Below are 23845 nucleotides of genomic sequence, written 5' to 3' on the forward strand. Positions count from 1 at the left end.
GTCAATAATTTGCACATGATTGATAACAATAAAATTTCAAATCTATAAAATCCAATTATTTACCTGACTACGTATTGTTTTCATTTCTATTCACACTAAGTATAAAATATATACTAAGTATTTAAAATGATGCAGTAAGGTTAGGTGTGACAATAAGACTCATGATTTCATAGCATTACTTCATGCAAAAAGCAGAGCCATTCAATAAAACACAGTTTTAAAGAAGCTATGGGAATATTTTATGATTGGGTTTTATTCAACATATTTGAAAAGTTTTGGTTTTTGTAGTAATATACTTGGTTACATTGAAAACAACCCATATTTCTATGTATTGGGTAGATGTTCTCCAAAGTCTCTTGTGTTAGAGGGTTGGTTCAAGCCCACAGCAATACTGGGAGATGGTGAGAAAAAAAAACGAAGAACTCGGATCTAGTAGGGAGAAGTTAGGTCATCTGGGGCATGTGCCTAAAGGGGATAGTCAGACCCCAGCACCATATACATCCTTGCCGCTATAAGTAGCTTCCTCTCTCTGCTGAACTCCTCCTGACTGAACTTCCTCCTCATTCACAGGAAGCTCATGTAGTTGGGGTGAAAGTTCTAAAACTTCAGTCCAAACAAATGTTTCTGTATTTTCAGCTGATGGTCTCAAGTAGTTTCTGGGTTAATAGCAATACGAAGCTCATTAGTACAAGAGCAGTTGGTAGCTTCAGTTTTTGTAATAAAAGAAAGCTACTAACTTAAAGATCAATATGTATTACTGTTTCAGCTGCTTGAAGGCATTTTCTTGATGCTTCTCTTAAAGTGTACGAATAACAGGAAAAATAAGCAACAGTATTTTTAAAACATGTATATGTATGTGTTTGAATCCTATGCTTTCTATGTTGCTCTCACAGGATTCTGTCTAAGGAAAAAAATACATTAATTTTTAAAATTGGGAGAGGAAGACGAAAAGGTATTTAACCCTGAGACAGATGTCAAGAGAGATATGCATTAAAAGGGAAAATGAATTTTATGGCTTATAATAATTTCATTGTTATTGAGGAATATTTTACTCTTTTGAATTTTTTATATTTAAAAAGACCATAATAAAATATCAAGTTTGGTGTGTGTATGTGTATGTGTATGCTTGTCTTAAGTACTATGCTCACCACAGCTCAAATTTAAATTATTTGGTTGAACAATGGAGTATTTAAGTTTATTTTATAAGTAGGATAGAAAGTTAAGAGAGTGTCAGAAGATCATTAGAATAAAGCTAGCAAATACAAGTTAGGATGCTTCCAGAAACTGAATCACATGGTTGCCTTATGTTGGGAAAAGATGACTTCTTTTGTGAACATTGTGACCTTCAGCTAACTGGGGAAGGTTATGGCAATAAATTCAATGTTCACTTGGTCTCAGAAATTTTTAAGAGTTTGAACTAGGAACAGACATGAATGTCATCAGGTTGTTCAATAAGAAAGTTTAGAGAAATATTCACATATACCAAGAGTTCTTAAGGTGAATAGTCCAAAACAAAATCACCTCGTTAGAAGTTATCAAAGAAATAGTTAATATGACAATATATCTCATCAGGAAAAAATGGAGGAAAGTACGCCAATCAGTTAGTCCTGAAAACATACATGCAAGTAACATGATACATACTGAACAAGTTATTTTCATAACCACACACTGGTAACAATAATTAATAAAAAAAAGATGCCATAAATTTGAAAGAGTGCAAGGAGGTATCCGTGAGATTGGAGGAAAGGGAAGAGAGAAAGTAAGAGAAACCAGCTATTAAGATTATATATTAAGGACCTACTAGGGGAGATATTCCCTGCTGGAAGTCTTATTAGAATATATAACAGCTTCCATTACATGTGTGCTGTAGATTTTACTGTATCATGCTTAGACTAATTTTGAGCTAGCTTTTGGATGCAATCCTATTTTGAGGCTTTGCCATGACAATTAACTGCTAAAAAGTGGATATGCAATGTTTTAACTAGCATCTAGGCCAAGATATTTATCTTCACAATATGAAATCGGCAGAATGTTGATTATGCTAGTTTGCTTCTCTGTTGCTGGGATGAATTCGCTTGAAGGGGAATGAGTTTATTTGGCTTGTATGTTATACAGTCTATGATTGAGGGAAGCCAGGGCAATGGGAATATGAAACAGAGATTATGGAGGAATGTTGCCTGCTAGCTTGATTTTAGGCTCACAAGTAGACAGCTTTCTTATATAGTGCAGACAACTTTTCTAGGGATAGTACTATCCATTGTGGACTAAGACCTGTTACAACCCCTAAATCAATTGAGAAAAGGCTCCACAGATATTAGCAGAGGCCATGCCTGTGGAGGCAGTCTTACAGTTGAGATTCTCTCTTTCCATGTGTGTCACATTGACAACTGAAGATAATTTGACAATGAACAAATGGAAATGCTCAAATTCACTTTCCTAGTGTCCACCTTTATGTGTAGGCAGCAGCATGAAACCATGTTTATATTTCATGCTTCATTCATAAAGAAGGAAATTCTTTTAGCATCTCAATGGAAAATACCATCAAACTCTTAGTCAATAGTGATAGAGAAGATAATTTATTTGTTCCTAGGTTTCTCTTCTTTCCCCAGCCTTTACTATGACAAAAACCCCACTTATATTAAAAAATGGCACACACAGAGTACACATATTAAAATATGATAGTACACATTAAGCTGTTAAGAATGGCAGCAGGCCACATAGGATTTAAGAGACATTTGGTGTAGCTTGACCGGTTCCCAATTTTGAGTAACAGGTTTGAATTATGTTCACTGTGCATGTTTCTAAAGATTGAACCTTATCTTACTAATATGCATGTCCAATATCTGTGGCCATGAAGTGGGAAATAGGAAATTTGCTCCTAAAGGTCACTCTGAGGATACTGTACCATATTAAATATTCACCTAGAGCTGCGCGGTGGTGGCACACGCCTTTAATCCCAGCACTCGGGAGGCAGAGGCAGGCTGATCTCTGTGAGTTCGAGGCCAGGCTGGACCGACAGCTTCCAAAACAATACAGATAAACCCTGTCTCATAAAACGAAAAGAAAAATATTCACCTAGAACCAGGTCAGTCTATCAGCCCTCCTACATTGGTACAAAAGTAGGACTACATTTGAGGTGAAAGTTTCTGAATTTCAAGGTTGTTAAGAGGTGAACACATGTATTTATTGTTTAAAAGGAAAATTTTAGAAGCATCGATCATGTTATTGTTTTCTCTTTTCTTCCTATTCTATCCTACAAGGATCTGGAATCAATCAGTGTCTGAATTAGAGCTATGAGATGTTGTTCTTTGTTGGTGTAGCGTAACTATCTCCATCTAACATTATCACACACATGTTGTACGTACTGATGAAATATGCACGCCAGGTGAGGGCACTGCAGCATCTACCAACCTGGAAACAAGTATTTTATGGAAGATCTGAAGTTAGTGCTTTGGCAGCCTCTAACATTACAGGCTAAGACTTGGATTTTACTTCTTGTGATGAAAAATCGTTGCTTTCTACTGAATACAAAAGAGTGATCAGAAATGGTACAGCTATCTACACTGTCCATTAACTGGGGTGAATTCATTTAATCATTCCCATAATTGGCATCTTACAGAGTAAGAGCAAGTATCTTGAAGAAAGCACCCACCATCTGTTCAAGTATAAATGCCTAGACTGTTAATTAACTTGTCAGCTATGGTCTTTGTGTTGTTTTGTGTAAGAATGGCTCCCAAATACTCCATATATTCGAATGCTTGGTTCCCAGTTGGTGGAAATGTTTGAGGAATGACTGACTAAAAGGTGGCCTTGTTGGAGGAGCTGTGTCATTGGGAGGGTGATTTGAGGTTTCAGAAGTCCACATTAGGCCCAGTTGTCTCTTTGTATCTCATGTTTGTGGATCAGGATGTCAGAGCTCAGTCAGTGCTCCTGTGTTGTACCTGCCTGCACACTGCTATGCTTCCTACCATGACAATCAGATACCAAACCTCTGAAACTTAAATCCTTATAAATTCTTCCTTCAATAAGATGCTTGGTCATGGAATCTGGATAATGACAGAAAAATGAGAGATCCATATTTAAAAAAATAATAATATCTTGTGCTACTGACAAGTCATTTAAGAACAACTACCCAAGGACTACTGTATTTTGTACAAAATAAGTATTTAGTGAACTATTTCTGAGGAAAATCTTAAACTATCTATTTAATAATTTCATTGTAGAAATGATCCTATTGATATGGTAATGCAAGGACCATGATATAGCATTGAATTAAATATTTCACTCAAACCAAGATCAGCCGTTCAGAGAAGAATTGATACAATGCCAGGCAGGATGGTACAGCAATAGCATCTTCAAATATCAATGGAAAAGAAAATCAAGATTCATTTCTACTCATTGTCACTAGGGATCCTGAGCAATAGGAAACTGTGTCTTCTCTGTGACCAGAGAGGGAGAAATAGCTACTAACAAGAAAACTGCTTATTGTCATGGCAGGGCCAAAGAATGAGTGCAAAATCTTCAGTAACTCCTCAGAAAGCACAGGGGCTTCTTACATTTGTATTTCATCAGTCAAAATAAGTCAAAAGGCTAATTAGTATCCTTCATCAACCCACCCAGAGTCCTCTGTCTATGCTTAATGAACCTGGCTCTTTCACCTATTGAATGAGTAACTCTGAGCCATTTCCAATAAAAAATACAGTTGCTGGTATAAAAACAACAAAAATGGAACATTTACATTTCAGTACAGGTGGGTGTTCTGGGTTGCTAACAGACTGATATGCGGGGTCAGAGAGAAAGAAGAAGACATAGTGTATGTGGGTGATGGTCCTAGGATGCCAAGTACATTATTAAAAGAGGGGTGTGTACATAACCCAAGTCAAGTGGAGTCCATGGCCACTAATTTCTTCTCTATTCATGACTGCCTTACTGGGACCTGGCCTTTTCTCTTCAGGTCCCTTTTCTCACTGGATGTAATTAGGGGAATAGCTGCTTCCACAAGCAATCCTGCCACTGACCCAGTGGCAACAGATCTAGTCACTTGTAGGCTGAAATCTCTTGTCTTGAACCAAAGTAAACCTCTGTTATTAAATAGATCAACTCTGGTGTTTTGCTCTCATAATGGAAAGCTAGTCAACAGTAACCAAGACTAACTTTCACCAAAACAAGCATGGCATTGCAATCAAGGAATATGCTTAAACTGGGTAATAACATAATTTCAAATTCTTTAATAGTGAAATTATAGGGAATTTGGGAAAAACAATGAACATATTTTGAAGTTAAAGGTGAAAAAATAGTAATGGGTTGAATCTATGAGAAAAATAATTTCATTGTAAAGATTATTAGTAATTGTTGGGGAAGTCCTGTGTATATGTCAATAAAGCACTGTTGGCCAATAGGGAAGCAAGATAGGTGGTACTAGGAGTCGAGGAGGACTCTGGGTAGAAGAAACACAGGGAGTCAAGATGTAATCGCCATAGGGATAAGAAGCCCGGAAACTTCTCTGGTAAGAGAAATACTTAGATTAACAATTACGGAATAAATACTTAAGTCAGAGCTAGCCAGTAAGAAACAAGCAAGGCCAACAGCTTCATAATTAATACAGCGTCTTGTGTGTTATTTGGCGACTACAATGCGGCAGAGCCCAGGTGACTGGTATGGGGGAAAAACCAAGCAACTGGCTAGGAAAATGCTTCTCTCTACAAGTAATAAATGTAATTCAATCTGCAAGAATTTTTGAGGACTGATAGGCACTGGATACAGCAGCATCCTGCTGGTGGTGCATACAGCCTGCTGTTTTATGAGCTTCCATAAGGGACCTTAGAGACAGCATTCAAGGGGAGCGCTTGTGTCTCCAAGTGCAAGCAGTCTCCAGTATTTAACACAGACAAGTGCACGAGGACCTTTGGGAAATGTTAGGCATAGTTAAAGGTTCACAATGGCCATGTCATTATGTCCATCCTCATCAAGATTTAAAATAATGAACTTCTACAAGTTCTCTGGCCAACAGAAAATCCACTTCTTGAAGAGTGAACATTTAATAAGGTGATTGCAGATGAACTTCAAGACATATCATTCAAGAAGTAACCTCCTCCCAACAAAGGTGAAATGAAACATATTCCTAATTATAGTGTTCTGTATTTCAGATGACTTCTATTATGCTGTGATTAGACTCACTAAAACTTGCACATTGTACAAATCAATGAATAGTTAATTAACATTCAGGAATTTTCAATAAAGTTCAATAGTCATATCATCAGCCATGCTTTACTGTGTAGATCTGTAATCTCAGCTTTTGAAAGGTTGAAGTAGGAGGATCATTGTGGATTCAAGACCAGGGTAGGCTACATACCAAGATCCTATCTTAAATGATAATAGTAAGCAGAAACCATAAAATTAAATTTAATGAGACAATAATATTGTCAACTATGAATTTATTATGGTGCTATTTTGCATCAAAGACAATTTTCTGGTAAAAGAAGAAAACGACAAACTCACTGAGTAACTGTGGTAACATGACGATAGTCAACAGAAACATTCTGCAGTTTCTGTGTTTAAGAGTCTTTACCTTAAATGCATATGGATCTGGAATCCAGTTTGTACTGATTAAAGCAAGCTTGCTTAACCAGTCTATGTGTGTTTGCCTGTAAGTCTGTGATCACTACTGTATATGCCTGAAGCCTTCTGCTGTACTCTGCAACAGCCAAGTATGTTCAATCTTCAGGTCCAGCCATTCCACAGTCCTGAAGACTGCTGTGCTGGGACTCAAGTCAGAGAGCTCTGCCTCTAGGAACTACTAGGCAGGTGGCAAGTGTTCAGTCTGGGCCAGGAGGAAGGTCACAATAGCCTGGACACCTGTGTCCACCTACCATGAGGCTCTACTTTAGAAACTCCTGGTGTTCCAGTGCCTCGTTCTGGTATTACAATGCTTAGCTTGTGGGGAAAGAAAATGAGACCATGTTTGCTTCTATAGCCTTTTTCTAACCCTCTGACCACCATGGTAAGTAGGTTACGTCTGTGTCACTATGGAGAGGAGTTGGAGAAACACCCCATGCCTCTAGATTGAGAAGGCTGGAACACCATACCATTTATAAAGAGAGCTAAAGGCAGTAAGAACCAGAGTAGGCGAGCATTCCCCCCTCTTCATTATATAATCTCCTTCTTCCCCACCCCCTCTCCACTCTCTTATCTTCCTTCTGTCTCTGTTCCTTTCTCTTTTCCCTTCCCTCTTCTGTATCTCTTACTTCCCATTCTCGCATTCCTTCTTTCCTGTTCTCCCTCTCTCCTTCTCTTTCTTTACACCCTCTTTCATTCTCACCTCTTCCTATTCTTCTCCTTCTGCTCTATTCCCTCTCCATTGCCCCCTCTCTTCTGGAGTCTGAACCTAGGGCCTACCACAGGCTAGACCAGGACTTCACCAGCAAGCTTCATCATTAGCCATGTGTTTTCTCTTCTCTCCTTTTCTAACTTTTAATTAAAATCAATAAGAGGACTGTGAAGAAGGAGGAGCTAATTGACAGTATAGCACACCACAGGCCTACTGGGTTAAGATAATTAAATTCCCATTACCCTAGGCAGGCCATCTATCTTCTTTGACCTCCTGCATTAAGAATTCCTTGGTAGGAAAGGAAAATATCACACTAGACGTGAACACTGATAAACCTTTGCCGCACTGAGGCAACAGTGTAGACTCTGGTCATTGTTTCACACCTCTGGCTAAGAGCAGGCAGCTAATCACAGCCTCCAGAGATCCAGGGCCAGGGCTCATGCTCCCATAATTTTTCCTCTGTCCTGTCCTGTGGAGTTCTGCCTTGTCTTGTAGCCTGGTATGTTGTCTGCAGTGTTCTGATCACAAGCTTCCTGGGACAGGAACTGTTCAGAAATCTAACCTGTCAGTCAAGAGTGGGATTCTTGGGCCTGCTAGGGAGATTGAATGGCCTGCTTACCTACGTCTTAGACAAGAAGCAGCTGTTCCCATGCAATCTTTGAGGTATGAAAATAGACTACATCTATTTAAAGGCAGACTGAAAAAAAAGTAGTCATTCACTCACATAAAACTAGCATATTTCAAGGTTTTAACTTTTCCAGTACTAGGGATTGAGCTCAGGGTCCAAGTGCTTTTCCATAGAGCTATAACACAATCCATAGGTCATTTCTATAGGGGAGATTTGTTAGCATTAATGTTCCATGTGTGTTTTGTTTCACATAGCTTGATTTAGACATTGTTTTTTGTTTTGTCCTGCTCACAGAGAGAGTATATCTCCATTCATGTTGGCCAGGTCAGAGTCCACATTGGAAAAGCCTGATGGGAACTCTACTGCTTACAACATGTCATTCCACCAGATGGCTAGATGCTGAGTAAAAAAATCATTGGAGAGGAATATGGCTCCTTTAGCATTTATTTGCCATGAGGTCTCTGGCAGGCATGCCTTCTTGGGAACATTTGTAGACCTGGGACCCACAGTCATTGTGAAGTGTACTGGAATCTCAGTCCTGGGATTTTCATCCACTGGTCACATACTCGGCTTGTCTCCTGCAATCACTGCAATTTGAGCAGGCATGTGCAGTTTGTTAGGAATAGGCAGCTGACTTCTTTTTACCAGAATAACTTCACATTAGTACATACAATCAAGTCATCAACCTATGGAGCACATCACAGGCAAGGAAGATGCTATAAATAACTAACCTCATTTCACAAGGTTGAAGATGCTGTATGTAAATAAGCATTGAAGTGGAGGGTAAGCCTAATGGAGTAGCCAACTGTCAGTCTTCTTTCTGTAGTGACTGTCAAATGTGGAACAGGATGCTCACTCTGCTGATTCTTCTACACCAGATGTTTGCTACGTTATAGGGCAGTTGTGATGGGTCTGCTTTACCAGTTCCCCATGCTGGCACCAGTTGGATATGGTTAATGAATAAACAAAGTCATAAATACTGTTGAATACGAAAGCATGTCCTAAAATTAAACATTACATTTCTCCCATCATATACAGGCTGGCACATGCACAAGTCTTCAGAGATTCTTGCTTTTCAGAAGTTCTGGTGTTAGAACTGACTCTGTGTTCACATACCTACTGATGGACCGCTTCGCACTCTTGATTATTGCAAGAATTCCAGCTAGAGACCTATATTTACCAGGTCTACTAGGTTTCAACTGCAGGAAGTGAGTTTGACAATTCTCTTTATCATATGCCACATCCCTGAGCATTCTGAGTACATGTGTCTTCACAGTAGACAATGAGGCCATCTAGGATATCTGCTAGATAAACATCAATTGTGAATGCCCAATATATACTAAACTCCTGTCTCCTCATCCACCAATCATTTTAAAAAATTTAGCCTATACACATGCCTGTCTGAGACTGTCTCACTAAACAAAGAACTAAAGGAGTTATATTCCCAAATAGTATTTGCATGGATGCCAGATCTAGCAAGTATATCTCCTAGCAAGCACTACCAGTGGGCATCAGCCTAGTCAACATGAATGGAGACATCCTTTCTCTGTGAGCAGGTAAAACAATGCCTTATTACCTAGATCATGCTGTTCATGGATCATGCCTTAAGGTGAATTTCTGTATTCCTTGGAGACGCCCTCCCAACTTTATTCTGTGTCTCTGTCTTTTCTTTAGCATCAATAACTGGTTTACCTGCTGTTTCTCAATCCACAATCCCCTTCTTAGGTATGGACTGGCAAGTCAGCTGGATTTGACTGAATTCAACACTTCCTCAAAACTCAGCAACTACACCAAATAATTTTCATGCAAACTCTCCCTCAGCAAGATGGAAATGAAATTGCCCCACTGAACAAAAAGACTTCATTCCAGATATCAGAAGAGAGTAGATCTTTACAGCGAGGGAAACATGAGAAGATGACCTCACAAGGCCAGCATGGACAATATCATTGGAAATAAATCATGTTGAATGTGGGGAGACATGTTTGTACACATTGGATACCTCATCTCTGCATCTGGAAGCTCTAAAGCCTCCAGAGAAAACACACACACACACACACACACACACACACACACACACACACACACACACACAAAGAAAAACCCAAATCAAGTAATGTTTAATCAAATAATAACCAAGACTGATATTTTCTCAGAAGATAGAAATTTAAGACTCTATGACAAACCACAGAATTATAAGTATATGTGAAAGCTAACTATCAAGGTAAATTGGATAACTGGAACAGAAAAAAATGTATGAGTGGCTAAATACTATGAAAAATTCTTGACAATCTTAGTCATCAGAAAATTTCATGCCATGCCCATCAGGAAACCATTCTTTTGAGGATGGGATGGGGGAAGAGACATGACTGATGCTGTTTGTTGAGTTCCTATGCCTACATTATTGACCTCTGTGGTTCTTTCATACATCATTTAAGAGAGATTGCAGTACTTTAGACTCATCCTGTTTGGCTAGTGTCTAGTATCTTGGGGGACAGCAGCATATCTTTGCTTGTCAAAATTTTCTCAGCTTTAAATTGCTTTCAAAATTTAATTGTGCTAAAAGTCCTGGATTAGTTAAAATATTTAGTGAGTGCCCACATTAGTAGTAAATTTCACTTCACACACACACACACACACACACACACACACACACACACTTTCCCCTACCTTCTCTGTCTCTGTGTCTTTCTCTGTCTCTCTCCTCTCTCTCTCCTAATTTAATCATACTTATAACACAAATAAATAAGTAAATAGGAAGGTAACCGGGTATTCTGGGACTTTTTGTTCACTCTCAGATCTGAAAGACACCCTGTGTCTGCCCTTGTGGATTTTCTGTATATTTAGCTTTGTGTTTTAGATCCATAGTATATTTTGAATTAATTTTGGTCATACTTATAGCAATGTGACTTGCTGTGTTCATGTTCAAGTATGCTTTTGCTAGCCACATGTGTTAGAATGATCACCATTAAAGTTGAAAATATATGGGACAATATATTTAGATTCATTTAACAGACTCTGCTTTGGCCCAATACTACTGTTACTATTTTTTTCTTATAGCTCAGGCTCTAAGTCACTAAGTTACTAAGGCTCTCCTCATAGTTATCATTCTCCTGCTTGGGTCCCACATGCTGACCAGAGGGTTATGAACGACCACGGTCAGTTCAATCCTGGTTCAATGTCACATTTTCAGCCTATATAGCAACATGTACTAGTTTTTATCTAGAAATGCACTGATTGTATAGATGATAAAATAAATTCATTATCTTAAATGCTACAGAAACTTTAAAAAGGCTTACTTTAGTTTTGTTATGTATATGTTTGTGTGGCTGTAAGTGAGTATATGCACATGAGCTCAGGTCCCCACACAAGTCAGAGGCATTTCATATCCTGATGCTGGAATTACAGGTTGTGAACAGCCTGATGGAATGGAGGATGTCCTTCTGTATGCTGTAATTATATGTTTCTCCTATTGGTTGATGAATAAAGCTGTTTCAGCCAATGGACAGGCAGGAAGTAGCCAAGCAGGAAGCATAACCTGAGCTACTGACATAGGAGAATGCTGGGAAGAGGAATGCAGAGAGTGAGTCTTGAGGAAGACAGTATGTAACTACTCAGGAAGTAAGAGGCTCACGCATCACTGGTAAGTCAAGACCACATGGAGATACACAGATTAAAAGAAATGTGCTAATAATGAAGAGAAAGCTAGCCAATAAGCCTGAGCCATCAGCCAAAGAGTTTATAATTAATATAAACCTCTGTGTTTTTATTTGAGCCTAAATGACTGCAAGACCTGGAAGGAAAGAAACTTCTGTCTACACTGATGTGAGTGTTGCGAATTGAACTCTGGTCCTCTGTAAGAGAAGGAAGAGCTCTTGACCAATGTACTAAGTCTCCAGTCCCAGAAACAGTTTTCTGTCTTGAATGCACTAAATCTCTGTTGTTAGGAAAGGTGGCCTCTTACTGTGAGGTATAATGTATTTCATCATATTACATTTCTTTGATATTTTAAATGTAAATTTTGTTCTTTCTTCTTATAAAGTTGAGATGATTTTATTAGAACATAGCATTTTGTATCTTAATTTTCATGATATTAAGACCCAAATACACAGTGTTTATGCAATAAATACAGTATTATAGCTATTGTTCATCTACATAATAATTTATTAGTGTGTGATTCTCAAAATGTGTTGGATTTTCCTAATTTGCTATTTTAATAGGATTTTTCAGTAATTTTAATTTTTATTATTTTCTTTTTTGCCTTTTGTTTTTTATTTCCTGTAATTATAGTACTTCCTTTTATTTGCTTTCTGGAGTTCCTGCTCTTGGCCTGTAGTGTCTTTCATTTCTTTATTAATTTTTTTCATTTATGTTATATACTAAACACAGTTTCCTGTCCCTCCTTCTTCCCTTTCTCTCCTCTACCTCCAGTCTAACCTCCTACTCCCTCCATCTTCCTGCAGAAACGGGGGTGCTGTAATTTCTTAAGTTTAAACACAATATAATTGTTTTCAAAGATGCTTTTCCTAACATATTTAGTGCCACAAATTTCCTTAGAGTTGCTTCCTCAAAGTGCAGTTGCACAATATTTTTATTTACTAATTATCAAAAATATTATATTTAGTTATGACTAAAGCATTACTGCAGAATTTATTGTCACAGATTTCAAATTCATTCCATTATATTTAGAGAATATTTTTGTGCATGTTTTCAAGGTTGATTTGCAGTTTTGAATTTTTATATTCTACTCTTAAATATTTCAAAATGTCATTTTGTGTATAGTATGAATCATGCAAATGTATATTTCCTTCTAAAAGCTGACCTTTGTGTAATATTGTCATATATTTTTCTACATGTATTATGATTAACATAATATATCATTATGTCTTAAAGGGTAATTTTCTGCTTTAGAAATATGTTTTTGAAGCCATATATATGTATTTCTAGCATTCTTCATTTCATTCATAAATCATATTTTCTTCAAATTATTTCCCTTTCGCCTAAGTAAACCTCACTTCTTCTTATTGTAAAAGCTTTTGGCAATGGGTTTTTTCTGCTTTTGTTTTGGAAGTCACTCTTTCAATTTTACCTCTGAAATCTGATGGGCTTTATAAGAAATTTTTCATTGACTTCTGTGGTTCTCTTTATCCATCAGGATGTCTATCCACTGGTCTATTATTCTGTTTGAGGTGGTGTTGAAACACATCACACTTTAATCCCTTCTCTCCATTCTTCTCTGTGTTTTGTGATGGTTTCTCCCTCCATCACTCCTTTCCTCCCTTCCTGTCTCCCTTCCTCCCTTCCTCTTTCATTCCTTTCTATCCTTCCCTTCCTCCCTTCTTTGTGTTTAAAACCTATTTTGAATCCTACAATATTTTTTGTTAGTGCTTTAAGTTCACTGATTTTCTTTCTTTCACAGTGTTGAATCTGTTGATGACTGGATCCAATGATTTTTAGCTCATGGTTTTAAATTATTGTATTGGAAATTTGATTTCCTTTACTGGTATGACTTGCACTCAACACACACACTCAACCTTTTCCATGCCTCGAAATTATATAATACATCTTTATCATATATTGTCTGCTAATTTATGACCTGTACCATTGTGGGGTGGATTCCCGATTGCTTCTTATAGCCTTTGTGTGTCACAGTTCTTGTTTATTTTAATGCCTGATTATCTTTTTAATTAAAATTTACCTTCTTTTAAGCTGATGTGTTCTTGGCCCCCTAATTGTTCACTTCTCTGATACCCCTCTCTCTCTCTCTATAGCAGATATTGAGGAATGAAATTCAATCTCGAATTTCATAGATTTTGACCACATTTTCAAATTCATAAAAAGATCCTTCTCGGGTTAGTTCTTGAATCCTACACTGATGGCTGGGAATCCAGCATGGGACTGATCAAGATCCCCTGAATGTGGGTGTCAGTGAGGAGGCCTAGGTAATCTATTGAGCCTTGGGCAGTAGATCAGTACTCATCCCGAGTATACACATGGACTTTGGACTCCCATCCAACAATGTGAGATGCACTCTCACCTTGAACTCTTGGGAGAGGGTCTAGGCCCTGCCCTGGATGAAATGACAGACTGTGGACACCCACATGGAGGGCCTCACCCTTTCTGGGGAAATGAGGGGATTTTGGGGGCTTGGTGGGAGGGCATGGGAGGAGGGGAAGGAAAGGGAGAGGGACCTGGAATTGACATGTGAAGCAACCTTGTTTCTAATTTAAATTTAAATTAAAAATAAAAAATAATATATAACAACAAAGTAAAAGATCCTGTCACTACCCCTTGCATGGACACAATAATCATGAAATTAGTTTTTAACACAGAAGGCATTTCATTTTAGATTAGATAAACTGTATTTAAAAAGTTGGTGTGTGGCTCTTGATTTTACTTCATTAAAGACATTCTTACCATCTCTTTCTCTGTCTCTTTCTGTCTCTCTGCCTTTCTCATCAATCTCAACATTGCACTGAGTACACAGATAATTGAAAGATTATTTGAAATATTAGGTCTCTTAATTAAGAAGATGATTGTGTAATAAGACAATTTATAGTTCATTATATCTTGAAACTTTTAATAAATGTTTAAAACATACTTAATTTAAAAATTCTGTTTTACTTTTAGCATAATTTAGGTATGTTTGAACTAATTAAATTAGTAAATGCATAAGTAGATAACACTTTGAAAATTCTAATGCTTTGATATTCCCAAGGAATGTTAAATGGTAAAGTATAATCTTTTATAAATTCTTAAAACTGAGGACTCCATTAAAGAATAACTAATTTCTATGAATTTTATAATAAATAAAAAATAATGTATATTAAAGATTTATGCTTTATCTTGCTTGGCCTTTAAGAAAGAGTGTTACTCAGCTTTTTAATTATCTTCTGTTATGTGAACTTATTTTATTATCTGAGATGAAAAAGAATTAGTTCTCTTCTCCATTACAACTTGATAAAGGTGAGAGAGAGAGAGAGGCAGAGAGGGAAAGAGAGAGAGAGAGAGAGAGAGAGAGAGAGAGAGAGAGAGAGAGAGAGAGGGAAAGAAGGAAGGAAGGATTATTTTTATATTTCTTGCTCTGCTCTGCTTTCTAGCTACCTTAGATCAGAATACTCTATGGTTTTATTTCCTGTTTTTTTAACCCTTGATTTTAATAAAATCACCCTGAGTAGGCATTCTAGACTTTTTCCTTTGATAAACACCATAACTAAAACAAGTTGTGAGAGAAAGGAGTTTATTTGACTGGAAAGTCCATGTCCTGGTACATCATGGAGCAAAATCAATGCAGGAACTCAAACTGGAATCAGAAAGCAGGAGCTGGAGCAGACTTGAAGGAGCCCTGCTCGTTGACCTGGTGCTGTTCAGCTGGCTTCTTTGTACAAGCCAGACCCACTTGCCCAAGGATGCTACTACCCACACTCTGCTAAGCACTACTTTATCAATTAGAAAACCAAGAAGCCCCCCACCCAACCATGTGAATGATCACAAAATAGTCTCATGGAAGCAATTCCTTAACTGAGGTTCTTGCTTCCCAGATTTTTCAGGTTGACACCTAAGAATGCTATCACATTCAGCTAAGGAAGAAGACTAACTTTCATAGTCCATTGGCAGCTGCTGGAGAAAAGCCACTGGTATCAGACTTATGGGCAGAAAAGGCCATGTATTAGTGGCACCATCCACAAGTTCTCAACAGCTGCCATGTTCTACACTGCTAATTTTTTCCAAGTACTTCCTTAATTCTATTATTTACTTGATTAAGCATTTATGTTTTAAATTTGTGTTTATTATTTGAGAATTCCATGCATGTATACAATATATTTTGATCATATCCACTATCATTCCTCATTTCCAATTCCCTTATTCTACTTTCTCTACACCCTTCCAAACTACATGGCTTTTTATGTTTGTATAGCCCAGTAGGGTTAATTAGTGCTTCCCGTATTCTCATGCATGCAGACAATCCACTGCAGCATGGACAACGTACCAAGAGCGTTTTATTTCCTCTAGAACCCATCAGCAGCAATATCTCCCTACCTAAGGATGGGGCCATGCTGGAACAATGACTAGCTTGATGTTGTGCAGTTATTATGCAGACAACCACATGGGCTTGTGAGTACATGGGGGTAATGATCTTGTCCCTTCTGGACAACACAACTATGACATTTCTTCCTGACTTCTCAATCTTACTATCTTTTGGCCATCAGGATGGTCTCTGAGCCTCATGGGGAAAGGTTATATTATAGATTCCCAATTTATGAATGAGCACTCCATAATCATTTATTCTCTGCACTTTTAATGTTCTTGGGACTCTAAGATCTCTCCATTAAAAGGATGTGATTCTAACTGTTCTTTTTCATGAAAATTAAAGTTCATTTTCCACGAAAACATATCTATTATATGTGCAGTTCTCACAACTTAGAAATAACTATTAACCATTCAGGAAAATTTATTTGTGTATAAGTTTCATCTATAGGTGTGTATATTATATTTTTATGAATATCTTAAAATTTTGTACTTATTTGCTATTAAAGGAGCAAAGCGTTGATTTTCTCTTAGTCATATTATATATTTAATAAAAAGGATTCACTTAATACAGAAGAATTAGTTGCTTGATTATGAATGGACTGTGTATGTTGCTCATTTCCTGGATACCAATATCCTGAGAGTGGGGCCTGTAAACATGACTCAGTAGTTAAGAGAACTTGTCACACTTACAGAAGCCTCGAGGTTTTTTTTTTTTCCTGCAACTGTATCATGGTTCACAGCATCAGTAATTCTGATTTCAGGGCAAATGACACCCTATTTTGTCCTCTGAGGGTAAGAAGCCTGCTCACAATGCCCCATAAATACATGCAAGAAAAACAGGAACACAGATGTAATTAACTGGAAAAATATTCAAGTTTTAAAGAAGAATCCTGTAAGCAATTTGGTTAAACATTATGAGCTGGTAATTTCATTTTCTGTACTTTTACTAAGTACTTCAAAATATCTTTAAAGTCTGGGAGTCTTCATCATTTACTGGATTCCATGGCAAACTTATGCATTTTAAAGGCTGTCTAATGTTTATCAGAATGTATTTACTATTCTCTAGTCACACAAGAATTATGAGAATGGCCTAGTGTTCCCACATCCGTAGAGCATGGCATCAGTACAACCTTTTATTGTAACCAACATGATATTTTAATTTACACTTACATAACAGCACCATTGTGTGGGGTATCTGTTAATGTTGAATATATCAATTGTATAAAGTTAATGTATAAATAGATTTTTCATAGTTTAATTAATGGTAAGTCTTGAGAGTTCTCTGTCTAATATTTGAAGTATTTTTTTCCAAACATGTAGCACTCAATTTTCTATATCCTGTATGTCCCTAATCCTCTTATCTCATAGAGTCATGACAGAGCAAAGGGCAGTTTGGTTTTGCTTTTTCTTTTGTCCAGGTCATCTAATTTTAGTTTCACAGTTTATATTAATAGTGCCAGGTTCACAATCTCTTTGTCTGGTTCTAAACCCAGAATCATTGCTAGCTTGATTTTTTACTGATGAATATTTATTTTTTTCATTAATTTGAAATATCTTTTATACTGAATTTAGTAATTTGCATTTTCATTTAATCTGTGATCAATATTCTCTTTTGCCTTCCTCCCTCCCTCTCTTCTTTATTTTCATGTAACTAAACAACTGATCTGTTGCTATTTGGTAAAAATACCTTCTGTCTTCAATGCATTCAAAAAATAAGTAGGGCATATTTGTGAGATAATTTGTGATAATTTAATTGCTTTCCATTGACTGAGAGATTACTTGCCTAATAAATTGCGAATGCCATACAGCTTACTTATTTTAGTCTTGTTTACTGAGAATTTTACATTGTGATATGTTGAGATATTGTCCACTCCATTAGTAAGCTCTTGCTCTCTCTCTGTCTCTTTCTCTAAAAACACACATATAATCACACATACTATGTCTATTTCATAAATATACATTTCAATTTTGGGCTGGTAATGTTTGTTTTTAATTTATAAAATTGAAAAAAGAGATTCATATATTATTTTATATCATGAACCTTGCTGAACATATTCAGTAGGACAATGCACTATTTTGTCCTTTGTTGAACACTGTACTTCTTTCCATATATAATGATGTCATCTTCACAAAGGCTTGTGGTTATTACTTAATGCTCCCACTTGAATGCCTTTCACTTTCTTTTCTTGTTGCCTAGCTACAACTTCCACCACTGTACGTAGTAAGAGTCATGAGGGTTAGCCTACTCATCTTTTCCCAACTCTCCAGGGACAGTGTTTACCCTTGTAATCTCTCTCTCTCTCTCTCTCTCTCTCTCTCTCTCTCTCTCTCTCTCTCTCTCTCTCTCATGTTATTCAATGTCATACAGAAATATGTTTTATTTTATTATTTTCCCTTTTTATTTAAATTAGAAGCAAGCTTGTTAATCCCTGTTTCCTCCCCCTTCCCTCCTTCCCTGCCCCCACTGACCCCCTATCCTTTCCCCTTTCTGCTCTCCAGGGTAATCTCTTATAGTACAGTGTGGAGTTGGTTTTGCTTCCTGACAGTTAGGAAATATCTTCTTTATTCTTATTCAACTAAAAATATTAATCTTGATTGGTTTTTAAACTTTTTAAAATATATTTTTCTGCATTGATGAATAAGATTATAAAACTTTTCTTCTCTACTCTATTGATAGTGAATTATATTCGGTGTATTTGAATATCTAATTTTAGATAAATGCTTTACATCACTGAGTATTTTTGTGCTTGGTTCATGCTAATTCATCCCTAGATATTTGAAAAAGTATCTATTGAAATCATTTGTATTTATAAGTTCCATTTTAAAAATTGTTAAGATATAAAGTAAGTTTCTTTTATAAAGCAATTCAGTACATTTTATATTGTGAGAGTTTTATTCACTTATAGTGTTGCCACTCGATTTTTTTTAGTACTTTATTTTCTAATTCAAAAACTTCCATGAGCTTATTTTGTTCCAGTGCAATATTTTGTAAGAAGAGCTCAGTGAAGCTGAGAATTAAGTTCCTCTTCTTACACTGGGATGAGACCTCACCCGCTGTTCTCTCTCTCCACATTCAGGAGCCATAAGAACCTTTTTTGACATACATTACCTTGTGCAAAATAATTAATAAAACATCAATAACTTTTAATGCCTAATGTGAGAAATGAAAGATGAAATTTGTCACAATAAAGCTTCTAAGCATATTTATATGTCCCTGAATAATTAAGGAATTATTTTATCCCCATTTCCCTTGTCTCATATGAAAGCATAGTGATGAAAATATAGTTTTCTTTTTTCCATTTTTTAATTTTTTTATTTCATTTTACAATTGAACCACAGTTCTCCCTCCCACCACTCCACCAACCCTCCTTACTTCCTCCCATACCCTAATTACCCCAAGCCCTTACCCAGTCCACTCCTCCTCATGGGTAAGGGCTCTCATGAAGAGTCAATATAGTCTGGAAGAATAGGTTGGGTCAGTGTCTGGCCCCTCTCCCAAATATTAAGACTGAACATGGCATCTACCTTAGGGAATGGGCTCCAACAAGCTTTCCTGCATGGTTCTACACTCAGGGGCCTCTCTGATAGTCCAACCTTCTCAATTGTTTCCTACATGTGGAAGGTCTGGTTCAGTCCCCTGGAGTCTCCACAGTTGCAGGTCTAGTGTTCATGAGTTTGCATCATCTTGGTTTAGCTGTCTCTGTAGATTTTTCCATGACTATCTTGACTGCGCTTGCACATATGTTCCCTCCTCCCTCTGTTTGCCTGGATTCTTGGAGCTTGACCTGATTCTTGGTTGTGGGTCTCTGTGTCTGCTTCCATTAATTACTAGATGAGGGCTGAGAATGCAGTTTTCTGCAAATCTGGGACTACATAGCTTTCTGCAATATGGCCACTTGGCATCTTGATCTCCAGCTTTAGTCCCTGCAAGGGCAATGGGTCACTATTATTTAAATCTCCTAGTCTATTATAAATTGTTATGGGGACCCAAGCCAATAAGTGCCTGTGTGTTGTATGTGTGTTGGGGGGTGGGAAAGAGGGTAGGTGTGGGTGTGCTTGTGTGTGTATGTGCACTCCTGCACCTTGTGTGGTGTGTTCACTTGTGGGAGGTAAATAGGATTATCCTTTTGAGAATTCAAGTGTGTTTACAATGAATAAATCTTTGCTATATGTGTATCATATTCAAAATGGATATTTTTTCAAATATAATCAATGTATGCTTATATAATAAAATTATGGTAATTTTGTTCATTACATTATTGTGGCTATTTAGATAAGGATAATTACATGTAAAGTTAAATTAAATTCTTCACATAATACATGCACTGAATGAAGTATTTTATTTTAATATTCCCAAGGGCAACATCACATAATCTCATGCACATAATTTTTTGTTTGCCTCTTTGTAGAAAGTAGCGCCATCTATTTTTTTTCTTTTGAGAGTGAAATTTTTAATCAGAGGTCATAGGGATGCTGTCTTTCTTAAGTGAAAGTTATAATTTCAAAGTTAACTTACAACAGACTTAAGAACTAGTCTTGAATCTGTCCAAGTCTATTTCTTCCTTATTTAGAGATCTAAATATGCTGACCTAAATTCCTCTTTAAAAAGATTACTGAGCATATATCAAAATATATCTTAAAACAATATCTGTTGTAGCCTGGTGCATCTGTTTTATGCTTCTGCTTTTTTTCATGGTCAGATTTGCATTTGAGGCAGCAAAATGCTTTTGCACTGCTGGATCTGCTGTTTAACCCAAAAAAGGACTTAGTCTGAGTGGTTAGAGACTAGCGCTGGGTCCAGCTGTGCAAGGACAGCAGCGATGCTTTCCTATGCTGGGGGATGGAAGAAACTGGAGAGCTTGTAAAAGGAAACAACCAATTAACTTTTCAAAAGGTCTCATACAAATACTTGTTTTAGTATTAAATATCTTATCCAGGGGGCACTGAGCTTGTTTTCTTGCTTTCCTTCAATTTCTACCTCATAGTTCCCTAGAAACTCTTGAATTAAAACTGCATTCAGAACGTTGCTCATGGTGTATGAAGAGTGCCTTCCATACTGAGTAATACATAAACAACATTAGATGAATTTGAGAAGGAGAATAAAGAAAAACATAAATGCTTTACAATAAGAGTGGGAGGTAGGCCAGTACTTATGTGTACTTGATGCTCTTAGTACCCACCCCAGGCAGCTCACAAGTGCCTGCAACTTCAGGCTTGCCTCTGGCCTAAATGGGTGCCTACATGCATATGGTGCACATGTATACATCCAGGTACACACAGTTGTATGGTTTATTGTTCTGTATTGATACTTTAACCACAAAATTCTAGGAGAAAAGGGATATTGTACTCCAATGATAACCAGGAGTTATACATAAGGTCACTGTAAAGAGAAAACAGGAAATCTGAAGGTATGATAGAACAAAGTACAAACACCATCAAAGACCAGCTTGGTGAACCAATGCGTTTTATTGGAGGTAGTTATAGGAATATGGACAAGGGGTTAGTAACAGGAGCAGAAATGACTCAAAGAGAGTTGTATCACCAAGGCTCACTTCAGCACGATGGCAGCTCACAAAATCTGGACACCTGGGAATGCACTGCACAGCCTACAGGAAGATCAACATGTTGGAGAGTGTTTTTTCCAGGAGCCTCAGTTAGTCTAAACAACATCCATGTATCTCCTCTGGTTTCTGCTTCATGTAGGCAGCACTCTGGTCCCAGTGTTCCTTGCAGCTTCTCTCCTCTCAGTGTGTTATTTGCAGCTATATTCATCTGAGAGGAACGCTCAGCTTTCAGTTGTTAATCTGATAGGGAAGGGACTAGTGAATCTGGTCAGTTTCATGGACTCTCTGAAGCAATTTTGAGTTGTGTACCTCCCTCTTTAAGGAGCTTCCATGAAGACTTAGAATGTTCAGTCTCACAGGAAACTGTTAAATAACACCTTGACAACTATTTCCATATTTACTGGAAGTCAGAACTGTCATGGGTTCTATTAGGCAATTAGTTCTGGCCAAAGGCCAGAAGTAAGGAAAATATTTAGAGGCACTTGTATTCTGGTTTCTGGCATTTATCTTTCTTCTGTCATGTAACAAATTTATGAACACAGCTTCTTGGGAGGTATGTGAGATCAGATATTTCATTGGTCTTAAAAGGTGTGTATAAAACTCCAGCAAAGAGTTATGATGGATAAACTCATAGGTGAGATACCTGACCTAACCTGCTAACACCCACCCTCTCTACCTCAGCTCATTAAAGCATTATTAACCTTTAGACAGGAACCCTTGTTGGCAGCCCATTCTTAGGAATTATTACCAATAAAGAAGCTCTACCTGCTTCATGTCATAAGCACTCACAATAGAATTCCCTTATGAATTTCACATTTCCATCAGCCATGGTTCAGTCTTTGAGTTTGTAGGACAATTGATACAAAACTTCCCACTTTTTCCCTATGATTGCTCATGAGGAGGCCAAAACAGGTGCTATGTTGATTTTGGTGAAAGAGACCAATCTGATCTGTTTGAAAGCAAATAAATGCAGGTTTATTTGGTGTTGCTCCTGGTTGAGCTTATTAGTCCCAAAGAACAGAAGCAGATAAGTCACATTCCTAGGTTAAGGTAGGGAGGTTTTATAGACCTTAGGTTAGGGGTGATGATGTACCAGCCAGGAACTGGGGCTGTGCCCAAGTATGGTCAAAGCTAAGCCCCTGTGCATTCACTCGACTGAACTGGTCATGTCAGAAAGGATGGTTGCATTGTCCACCAGAAATGTGGAACTAGGATTTTGACACCATTTCTTTGTTTCGAGTTTTCTCTGTGCAGGTGGGATATCCCAATTTGTGTAGTGGTGAGCAGGGGTTGGATCTGAGCACATGTAAGAGGGAGAAACAAAAGAATCACTGAAAGACTTTGCGGTTGGAAGGCAAAGGAGGTATGGAAGGCATCCTAGTGGGTCTTCTTGTTTTATGGTTGGGCAGTCAAATATCTATAAGGTCCTAGACTGCCTCTCAATTCATTAAAATCAGTTTTACCCACAGAAATATATATATATATATAATTTTTTCTGTATTCACGCTGACCTGAATACATAAACTGGAGGATGGAAAAAATGCCCCAAACAGAAAACTATTAATGCTAACATTTTACAATTAAAATTATTTTGAACAAATAAGGTAAGTGGCCTGAGGTACTTCATTGACAACTTTGGCTTGCACAATGAATGCTATATTCTCTCAGTACTCCTCAATTTTCCCTTACCACAAGTTTCTTAAGCTGGTAACTGCTTCTCATAGATTGAACTACCCTTATAACAGAGCACTACTTTACAGCCTTCTTGGTTTATTTATCCTAAAGACACAAAGTTTACCAAGGCCCTAGTCTCCTATCTCTGGGGTGTTCTTTCTCTTTGCTGTTTCAGGAAACAAATACTGACTAAGAAATTCCCTACATGCAGGCCTTCTTTTCCTTACAAGGTCTGAGGCAAATGAAAGGTGATCTCACAAATTTTTCAGAACACATAGATAAGGACATCAAGGGCTTCAATGGTTTTGTCCATCCCTTTGAACCAGCTTATAAGAAGATAATTGCATTTCTGAATTAGACCCTCACCTACCTGAAAAGGCTTTTACCTTTCAAGCTTCTGAAGAATATGAGAATCAAATATATGACATAAGTGTCCTAGTTAGGGCTTGATATTGCTGTGAAGAGACACCATGACCATGGCAACACTTATGAAGAAAACATGTGAGGGTGACTCGCTTACAGTTTCAGAGATTCAGTCCATTATGATCATGCAGAGGAGTATAGAAGCATGCAGGCACACCTGGTGCTGGAGCTGAGAGTGCTGCATCTTGCAGGAAATAGGAA

The 23845-nt window shown here is 37.4% G+C and overlaps 1 non-coding gene across 1 annotated transcript; it reads left to right on the plus strand.

Moving 5' to 3' along the window:
* Positions 1-5699: 5699 nt before the first annotated feature.
* LOC121142499 lies at positions 5700-5832 on the plus strand. The gene has a single exon (XR_005879542.1). It is a non-coding gene; the product is annotated as a small nucleolar RNA SNORA70 (small nucleolar RNA).
* Positions 5833-23845: the final 18013 nt, after the last annotated feature.

The sequence above is a fragment of the Mesocricetus auratus genome, unplaced genomic scaffold (genome assembly GCF_017639785.1).
Source record: "Mesocricetus auratus isolate SY011 unplaced genomic scaffold, BCM_Maur_2.0 Super-Scaffold_100009, whole genome shotgun sequence".
NCBI lineage: Eukaryota > Metazoa > Chordata > Mammalia > Rodentia > Cricetidae > Mesocricetus > Mesocricetus auratus.